Raw genomic sequence first — 9,425 nt, 5'->3', positions numbered from 1 at the left:
AAGATGTCTTTTTCTTGTCTAATTAGAAGTCTTTCAAAATCTGAAGATTTGCTTCACAGAATTTCATTCAAATTTCACTTCTATCTAATCTACCTGGAAACTAACCGGAGCAAAATTGTGCAAGACAAGCAACTGACCAAAATGTAACATTCCGGAATGGAACAAATATCATCTTCATCAATACTTAATCCCAATAATTTACTAATGATGGATGGATGTGCATACAGCTGGTGCTTCCGCTCTGCTAATTTAGAACTACCTCTTCCATCATAAGGCACTGACCCAACACCCCTCTGTCTTTCACAGAGACTGCAGTCATAAATACAACATTGATAATCTGGCCATCATCAATCATGTCCTCTATAATGTCAACAATAGGGAAAAAATGTCTGATATTTGGGACTGAGAGGACAGTGCGATGGTGATGACAAAAAGCAGGTAGGTATAATGCAGTGGGGGCAGCATAGTAGCGATCCAAGTATAAAAAAATGTCAGGAAAAGATGAACAGCGGCAGTCAAGAAGCAAAATATATTCCTTCGGTTGTCCTCTTTTGCTGCGGAGACCCTGAGGGGAAACTGGAAATCCGCTGTGGCCTAGTCTGCCGATGCAGTACTTTATCTTTAAAGCGGCACTACGTTACTAGCATCTCATTTGAGTCGGGTCTCATCGGTTGTGCTTTTTTTGTTGTTGTTGTCAACATCTTCCAAATGTGCATCTCATACTGAACTTAATCAGTACTTTCTTAATTGAGTAGCCAAACTACAGCCCTCCAATGAGGGGTCTTTTGTTTCTTGCCAAATTTTTGAATACTGACAAGCTTCAGACGTGTGGGGGCTACAATTAGAAATGAGTCGAAAATAGATCAGAGACGCCGTTTGGAGAAAACGCGCCTGAGGATGTTTCTGGTTTTCTTGTGAGGATCTGAAGGCTCTGCGTACATCAGGGGAAGTTTCCAAATGTTTTTGATGTTTTGCTTGACGACAGCACTCACAAGTGCACACACAATTGTATAATGTATGTACGTATAAGCACAGAGTGGTATGTTTCAACAGAATGCGGCTGAAGAAGAAGCGGAACAATGTTTTAACATTAATGTCATGCACAAATTTAATCTTCAGTTTTTAAAAGTAAGAAAATGCTTATGATTTCTTTCCAGTGAACAGTCGAGGATGTACACTAGCTGCCTCACCCAGTTAGGCTCTTAAACACCTGCGACCCTAATGAGGATAAGCAATATGGAAAATGGATGGAGTAAATATGAAAGAAAAACATGTACTGTGTAAAAATGCTGCAACAGCAAAGATACACATTTCAGTGAACAGCATATCCAGTGCAAAAATCAACGTTGGGGCACTCCCAAACGCACATCTCTCGCTTTCTGTCTCTCTCTCTGTCTCACTCGCTCTCCCTAGGTCTCGCTCGCGCTCCCTTTTTCTCTCTCTCTCTCTTTCCATCCCTCTCAGGGCATACTAGTTACATAACCTGCATTAATATTTCTAATTAAAATCTAACAAAAGACATTCCTTTTCACAAATGCAACTAAATCCTAATTGGAATAGTTTCTTATAAAGTGCACTCATGACAATGTTAAGAATAGGAGCAGGCTATACGCAGGAGGTCATTATTATTTGAATCCCCAACTTTGCTTTTCCATCAACAAACACAAGGCTGAAAAGTACGTTTTTGGCATTGATGTTGCGATCCAGTGTATCGTTATTAATTAATATGAAGCAAACGTAGGCCTTTTCACAGTTGTCCATGCACGCTGCCTTGTGGTGCACACCAAAAAAAAGCAATGTGGAAAGTCCTAACATTGATATTATGAATTTCTTTTTGCATGCTTCTGCAAGGACATGCCTTTGATAACAACTCACTTTTACTTTGGTAAAGTGTGATATCATAGGTATCTCCAAATGCACAAATATCCCCAATACCCATACATGCTTATTGCTGTATCAGGGCTATCATCATCTGACCTGAATTATGAACAAGTTCAATTTCCAGGTGTAAATCTTCCACTAACATGATGTTTGCATTAGTGTCTGAGAGTGAGGATAACATGAGATCCAGCTGGATTTGGTCCAACTACAAAGATCTGCACGTACATGAGGTTACACAACAGTGTGGCGGCCAGACAGGTCAGCCTCCATTTCAGTATAAAAGGCAAAAGGATGCTAACAGATGGTGCTTCAACTCGTGACTATCAGGGTGATTAAGGGATGGCAGACTAAAGTCTAACAGTGTTTATGTACAATGGGTGCCTGAGACAAACAAATCATCAAGAACACAGAGTTTGCTGACACCACACAATCAATCTCATTAAGCTCATCAAGTCTCGAGTGGTCACCAAAGAACCAAGCGGGATGCACGTTGCCGAAACAGCTCTCCCTTTCACTTTTGTTTTTGTCTCGCTCCCCCTGCAGTGCTCTGTAATTTGTCTAAAAATACCACGCAAAGAAGAGGAGGAGGAGGAGGAGCAGGAGCGTAAACAAACAAGGGGAGGAGATGATGAAAGAAAGGAGGGCAGCTGGAAAAAAAAAGGATTGCACGCAGTGAGCGAAGGCGGAAAGTTAGCCACCTGGACGTGGATGCGTGCGCCCATGTGAGGGATGACGGAGAGCATGTGCCTGGTCCTATTATTATTTTATTTTTTTCCAGCCACGTGAGCGCCTCTCCTCAGCTGCTCTGTGCTCAAATTGAGCCCACCAGAGGGGAGCAGAGCGAGGTCACCACTGTCACAGTCTGAAAACAAACACACGAGTCCACACTGGATGCATGTAGGCTCTAACACGTATGTATGCGCCTTACGACATGCATTGTGTTTAATTGTCTAATCAGTCTCGCACGATACTGCATCACAGGTGTTAACCCATTTAACCACCACTGGAGTCTAGACTATGTCTGCGCTCTTCTTTGCAATCACAACTGCTTCAAACGTGCACAATTGCAATGAGTACATACAGACATGTTCTCCTTCTCATTTTGCACCTTACCAGGCGAGCTTGAAGCTTTTCATCAGTACAGCGAGGTGTGTCTAATGTCCATAGCATGTTGTGGGCACCAGGCTGCCCGCTGATGCCGCTGCATGCTGACTGACAGCCTCCTCCACAATCCTCACCTCCCATGCACGCAACCAGAGCAAAGCCACAGTCTTCCGACAGCACGGATGTTTTTTGGGGCTGACCGAAATCCACAAGGATTTGCCTCGCTCCCCGTTACATTCTGTGCCGCAGTGCTGTGCGCTTGTGCCAAAAATTCACATTCTTTTTTTTTTTTTTTAGTTCTCCCTGAAGAGAAGCAGGTGAGCCAGCAGTGCGACGATGCGATCTACAGCATGAAGAGAAAGAGTTAAGAACGGCACAGAAAAGCAAACACGGTCGATCCTTCTAACATCCAAGTCTCTGACTGAGAGCGCTTCCACTTTGCTGGCTCAAACTCTCCCCCCATGGCTCCCTCAGCCACTGCCTCTGCGGATGAAAGCTGCACTTGCTGTGCTCATAGTGAGCAGGCGCGAGATAGCTCCCCTCCCCCTCCCCTAACACCCCTTCCCGTTCTGTCTGTGTCCACTTCCCTAGATGGCTCCCTTTCGCTTCTTTGCAAGATAAGCCCGGCTGACCCGGAGTGCAGGACGGCATCGCTGATTGTAGCCGTTGGCCATCCCATCCTCCACGCTAAGTATGAGAAGGCTATTTAGAGCGGGACCTGCTGCAATTTTTCTCTTTCATCTTGAGCTTTAGCCTTGCCCAGTGTCAGTCGACAATATTCATCACCTAATGCGATTCTAACCAGAATGTAGAGAACAGTGCATTTTTTTAATTAAAATACTCCAACGAAAAAAACTGACATTTTACTCTTGAGCACTCCATCTCTAATCAAACCACCAACTATAACGTCATGTTTAGCAAGCTATATTTGAAAGGGATTAACCTTTACAGCACCGCAGTTGCACTGTCAAATCAAGCAGTGCTTGTTTAATCTGCAAGGTCAGAGGAGTCAGAGAGCAATGAGCCAAAGACTTCCAAGAGAAGCTGTCATTTCCCCAAAAAAAACCCAAGACCGTAAAGGGTGACAGAGCGACATGTTCTTGTGGCTCGAACTAGTGTCCATACTCCAAACAAATTACGCTTCATTAGCTATTAATGAAACGAATGCATCAATGCTAACTAACTGGTGCCTAGTGAAATAAAGTCTACTATTTCAAATGTTACCATTGGTTGATATTGAGACTAATAACTGTTTCAGTGGTTGGATTTCTTTTGCTTTGTATGTAAAGCATAATTTGGCATTTTATGAGGGTCGATGGTGAGCTAATGCCTATTCCAGCTGATTTAGCAAGAGGCATCATACACCAAAACAAAAAAGAATGCATTGCATGGCAACAACAGGTAGTGCAAGTTCTGTTGATTCAGTCTCAACTTGTTTGCTGGCTAAAGAAGAGGCGATTGCAAATTAGATAGCCGCAGCCTGCTACAGTAGTTGGCATGCACCCAGAGAGCATTATACTGCTTAATATGACAAAAGATTACAAGCTGAACTTTCATTTTCTCAACATGAATCGTTCCGCCATTGCCCATTTAAACACAGGATCCAATGTTTAACTCTTCAAGTAAAGTGGGAAAAAAACCCTCACTTTTTTTACGTTATTATCGTCCACCCATTCTCTACACCACCTGTCATTCGACTTAAGGAACTATCCCAGTTGACTTTGAACGAGAGGCGGGGTCCACCCAGGATTAATCACCAACCAATCGCAGGGCACAACATTTATTTCGTTATAGTAACATAAAAATTAAGTATCTATGAGTCAATTATTCTTTCCTATTCTCAGTTAAGATAATTTACAACGCAAGTAGCATCCCTAATCAGATTGCACCGCAATATGATCCAGTTAGGATCCAGAGTAAAACAAAGCGGAAGGAGAGACAGTGAAAGACCTTCCAGCCCACGTCAGATCAGAACAGGCACGAGGCCCCTGTCACATTCTATTGTTAGTCAACGGAGAGACAGCAGGGAGAAGAAAGCGAGGAAAAAACAGGACAAGATGGCAGTGCAACGCAGCAAGAGCTTTCAGCTCGAGCACAGTACGTCGTCTCACACAGAGTCCATCTGGTGTCCACCTCGACGTGGTGCTAGCGCTAGCCAAGCAAAAGAGAAAATACATCCTCCAAAGGTGCACTTGCTGACAGTCCTAATTCATGACTCAGTCTTCTAACAAGCGGAACATCCTAAACTAGATGTATTACTAATGCGAGAGGACGTATACAAGTCGACAAAAATGAACAAAAGCAGGCAGACACTGTGACATTTAATAAACTTGCAAAAATGCAGTTTTAAACATATATTGAGGAATATGAATCTTAAAACGTGTTTGTATTAGTTGGCTTTTGTCACGTATGTTGTGCGGTATGCTAGTTACTAGTCTGCATGTTGGAGAGAAACACAGTGGTGCTGAATGGACAGCTCCACATCAGAAAAGTCAACGAGTCACGTCATTGTATTTTTTTTCCCCCTCATCGATGCCCCCTGCTGGCTAATTTACAATGACGTTTTGTTAAAACCCATTCATGAGTTTATTATCGGTAGAGCTTGGAGCCGGTACCAGCTACCTTTAGTGTGGTACATCCTGGACAAGGTACAAATGTACATAAAAATTGAAATCTTAAAGTGTGGAACCCAGAATGAAAGCTGTATACTTTCAAGAAAAACTGTATTCAAAATAGACACCATCTCAAAATCCTTTGCAGATAGTCTCATGGCTAAATCGTGGCTGCACAACGAAAGATGGCACCATGATGCTGATGCATGACATAGTCAGAAACTAAAGTAACACTTCATAATCGGGTCTAGCCCCATATAAATGCCAAAGTCAGATGCAGACAGCCTGCTGTGTGAATGCCATGTGTTGCATGAATAAAAGAACAAAGCACTAACAGTAAAGCTCTTATTTTAAAAGCGGCCTCCTTCCATTCCCTGGTTCAGCAGCAGCGGCAAACACGATGGAAATAGACTCAATAAACCCCTGTCACATACTCCTCGTAATTATAACACAAAGAGGAATGGGGGGGAGAAGAGAGGAGGTGAATGTTGGGATTATTAAGATTATTACAGACAACACAATGGAGATAGAATGTTATATAGTAATATGATGAAACAATAACCGCATTTCCACACACAGAGGCTGGACCGCAATATTGTAACTAACAGGTAACTGTATTATTATTATGAAGAATAATATTATGAATTACTATTATATAATCGCTAAACAAAACAACAACAAACAAAAACAACTTTGTAAAGTAAATTAATTAGACTACCGGACAGTTTAAGGTTAATGGCAATCTGCCCTATTTGACCCTCACCAATAATTGCTAACCATAAATTCCCATTTAAGTAGTTATTATGATTGCATTCCTGAACAGGAAAAAAAAAAAGTTTTAGGGATTGAATGTCATGCTTGATTAATTTTTGATTTATCGGTTGAACCCAATGAAACCCTCAAATTAGGGTGGAAAAAGGGATTCAAAATGGTCAAATGTAGGAAGCTCACAAAATCTGCATATTGAGAATAAGATGATGTGCAAATATACTAGACTTAAAAGAAGTCAAGAGGTTGGATTCAATGTATACGATTGTGTGGGTGTGTTTACAGGCTGCCTATACCAAGCCGCACAATGCCATTGCCACTGTTTACAATTTTTACCTGCGGCTCAAGCACTTATGCAGCACATCCGTGAGTCATCGCATCATGACCTTGAGCTCCTCCAATTCGCCCCGACACTGTTAGAAAAAGCGACACAAACGGGATCAGCTTCCCGATTGCCTCCAGATCTAAAACTTCATCCCAGAGCTTTAATCGTATTAGTTCTACAATTGAGAAGGACAATATTTATTTTTCAATTCATATGCAACATGTTATATACACGTTTAGTTTAATGTCCTGAGATTAAGCACACTAACTACGTGATCAACAATAGTATACGGGAATTTAATTTAGAAAGTAATGAAAATGAATTTGGAACTTTGTCACAAAATAATGTAAGGCCTGTCAGACCCTTTGTAGAAAAAGTAATACATTTAATTTTTGAGGCCAATTTATGTTTCCATTAAAATGTTCAATGTTCTTTTAAAGTTTAATAGTAAATTAAAATGACATATATGGCAAGGGTTAGTGTTAATATCATACTTGCAGGGCGCAGAGTGAAAAGGTTAATGGGTAATCATTGTTCCCTCAATTTGATGAGAGCAATTTTCATCGACTCGTGTACAAGTTTACTTTGAAATCAAACTAAATACAACATTTATAACATGCATAACTTACTACATTATCAAAGGAGCATGACCGAGGACCAAAGTCATCATACTAGTATATAACGGTGGTATGGAAGTAGAACGATCAATCATATTCCAAAAGTTGATGGAATACAGGCCTGGATGGAGAAATATTGACCAACTCCACTGTAACGTCACCGCCCACTGGACAATCGGTACTTGCTGGCACAGTGACAACCGTGATTAAAACATATATCCCACACTGATGCGAGTCCGAAGCTTCCGGGCCACATTTGGACCTTTGTCTGCTATTTGGACGTAGAAATGTGCCGAGAACTTAACGCTAAGTCATGTAGAAGCACAAGCACTGACTTGGCTTTATCTGGTTGCTATGCCATTATCACCCACAAAGCACAAGGAACTGACAAGGACATCACTTGAGCTATTTTGAACCTCGTGAATGATCCACGTCACTTGTGAAAACAAAGCAACAAGGCCTCACAACTTTCAAGCATTTCAGTCTGCATAGCCTTCACACTGAAAGGAAAAAAAAAAATCGCATTGCATAAATTGGATGAATGTTCTTGTGTATGATTTGTATGGGCTGTTCAAGAGATGGGCTGTTCAAAAGTTGCCAAGCACCGCGGTGCTCGCTCTGCAAAAATAACACCACAGGTAAATAGGAGTCTATTTGGCCTGTTATGCTGATTGAACATGTTGTATTTTGCCATTTTCACAACAGTCATATATCCTTTTCACTACCTGGATGTTTCAGTTCAGTGTAAAATTAGCAAAATGTTGGATACTGACAAGAAAAAAAACAAAAACGAGTGGAAATGTAAGCAACTGAAGCATAAAACGTTCCTGACCTTCAGTCCTAGCTTGACACTCAATCCAACATATTTTACAAAGAGATATGATTTATAATATTGTTAAACAGTCTTTGACATCTGACATCATTTTGCATGGTAAATAAAAGTGAGATTAATGAGCAAAAAGGTAATAGTGATACCTTAAAACCATAGTTCTCAAACTTTCTGCATCTAATACCACAAAAAAAAAAAAAAAAAAATTACTAAACTCAGTACTGCTACTAAGTGCCTCTGTCATGATCAACATTACAATACAGTAGCGTAGTGGCCCAAGTGCTTAACATTGTGCTTAATCATAGGAAAATAAAAACTTTACTTCAATTATAAATCAATCAAAATGTATTGTATCAATGTCGCAAGATAAAATTTTACACACTGCGCCTAAAGATAAATCCGAATTATATTGATTGTAACAGATACAACTGACCACCATGGAAAGGGCATGAATGTAAAAAAGATTCGACGAGCTTGTTGGATATTAAACTGTAGCGTTCCCTCTGACGGTGGGCCGGCATACAGTATAGTCCAGCGCGTCATAACCATAATTTAATTTTTTAAAGAGTAATAAATGCTTCAAGTAGAATATTTTTTGCCTCATGGCGTCACTTTTTTATATGAGGAGTATCATTTATAGCCTACCTTTGAGGTTTCCATATCAGTTTCTTCCACTTCTTTTGCTTGGCCTATCAGTGAGGGTACAGAAAAGCAAGTGAGAGGCCTTGGTATAAAATCATATTTGTGTAAACATAATGAGAAAGTAGTGTTCATGTAATACAGTTGAACAAAGGGATCGCAAATTGCTCGATTAGAATACGGCTAAAAGCCTTATCATATTCTTCACCACATATTCAGTGATGTTGCCAGAGGAACAAGACACATTTTCCATCATCTCAGAGTCAGACCTCACACACAATGACATGCATTTGTGTGTGTCTAATCGCATGTAGAGTACAAAGTGACACATCTCGTTTCACTCCAGTGTCAGTGACTCAATAATAGGTGCCCACATGCGTCATGAATCACTGTGATCACAAGCCCACAAATGCTCCTTCACCTATTCCTTCCATATATTCTTTGCAGTCGAAATTGACCTAGACATTGGATGCGGCACTATCTTCTGCTTGCCATTAGAGTTTAATATGCGAAATATTATAAGTGATGTGTGGTTACCTGAAAAAAGGCCTGGAGGAGAAGGACATATTGTGACCAAATTATTTACAAGGCAGAGGTAAGCTACGTTATTAATGAAGACATTGGAGCATCTGCAGGCTACATTAATCATG

Source organism: Syngnathus typhle, linkage group LG6 (assembly GCF_033458585.1).
Source record: "Syngnathus typhle isolate RoL2023-S1 ecotype Sweden linkage group LG6, RoL_Styp_1.0, whole genome shotgun sequence".
NCBI classification, from domain to species: Eukaryota; Metazoa; Chordata; class Actinopteri; order Syngnathiformes; family Syngnathidae; genus Syngnathus; species Syngnathus typhle.
Note: the sequence above shows the minus strand (reverse complement) of the source record.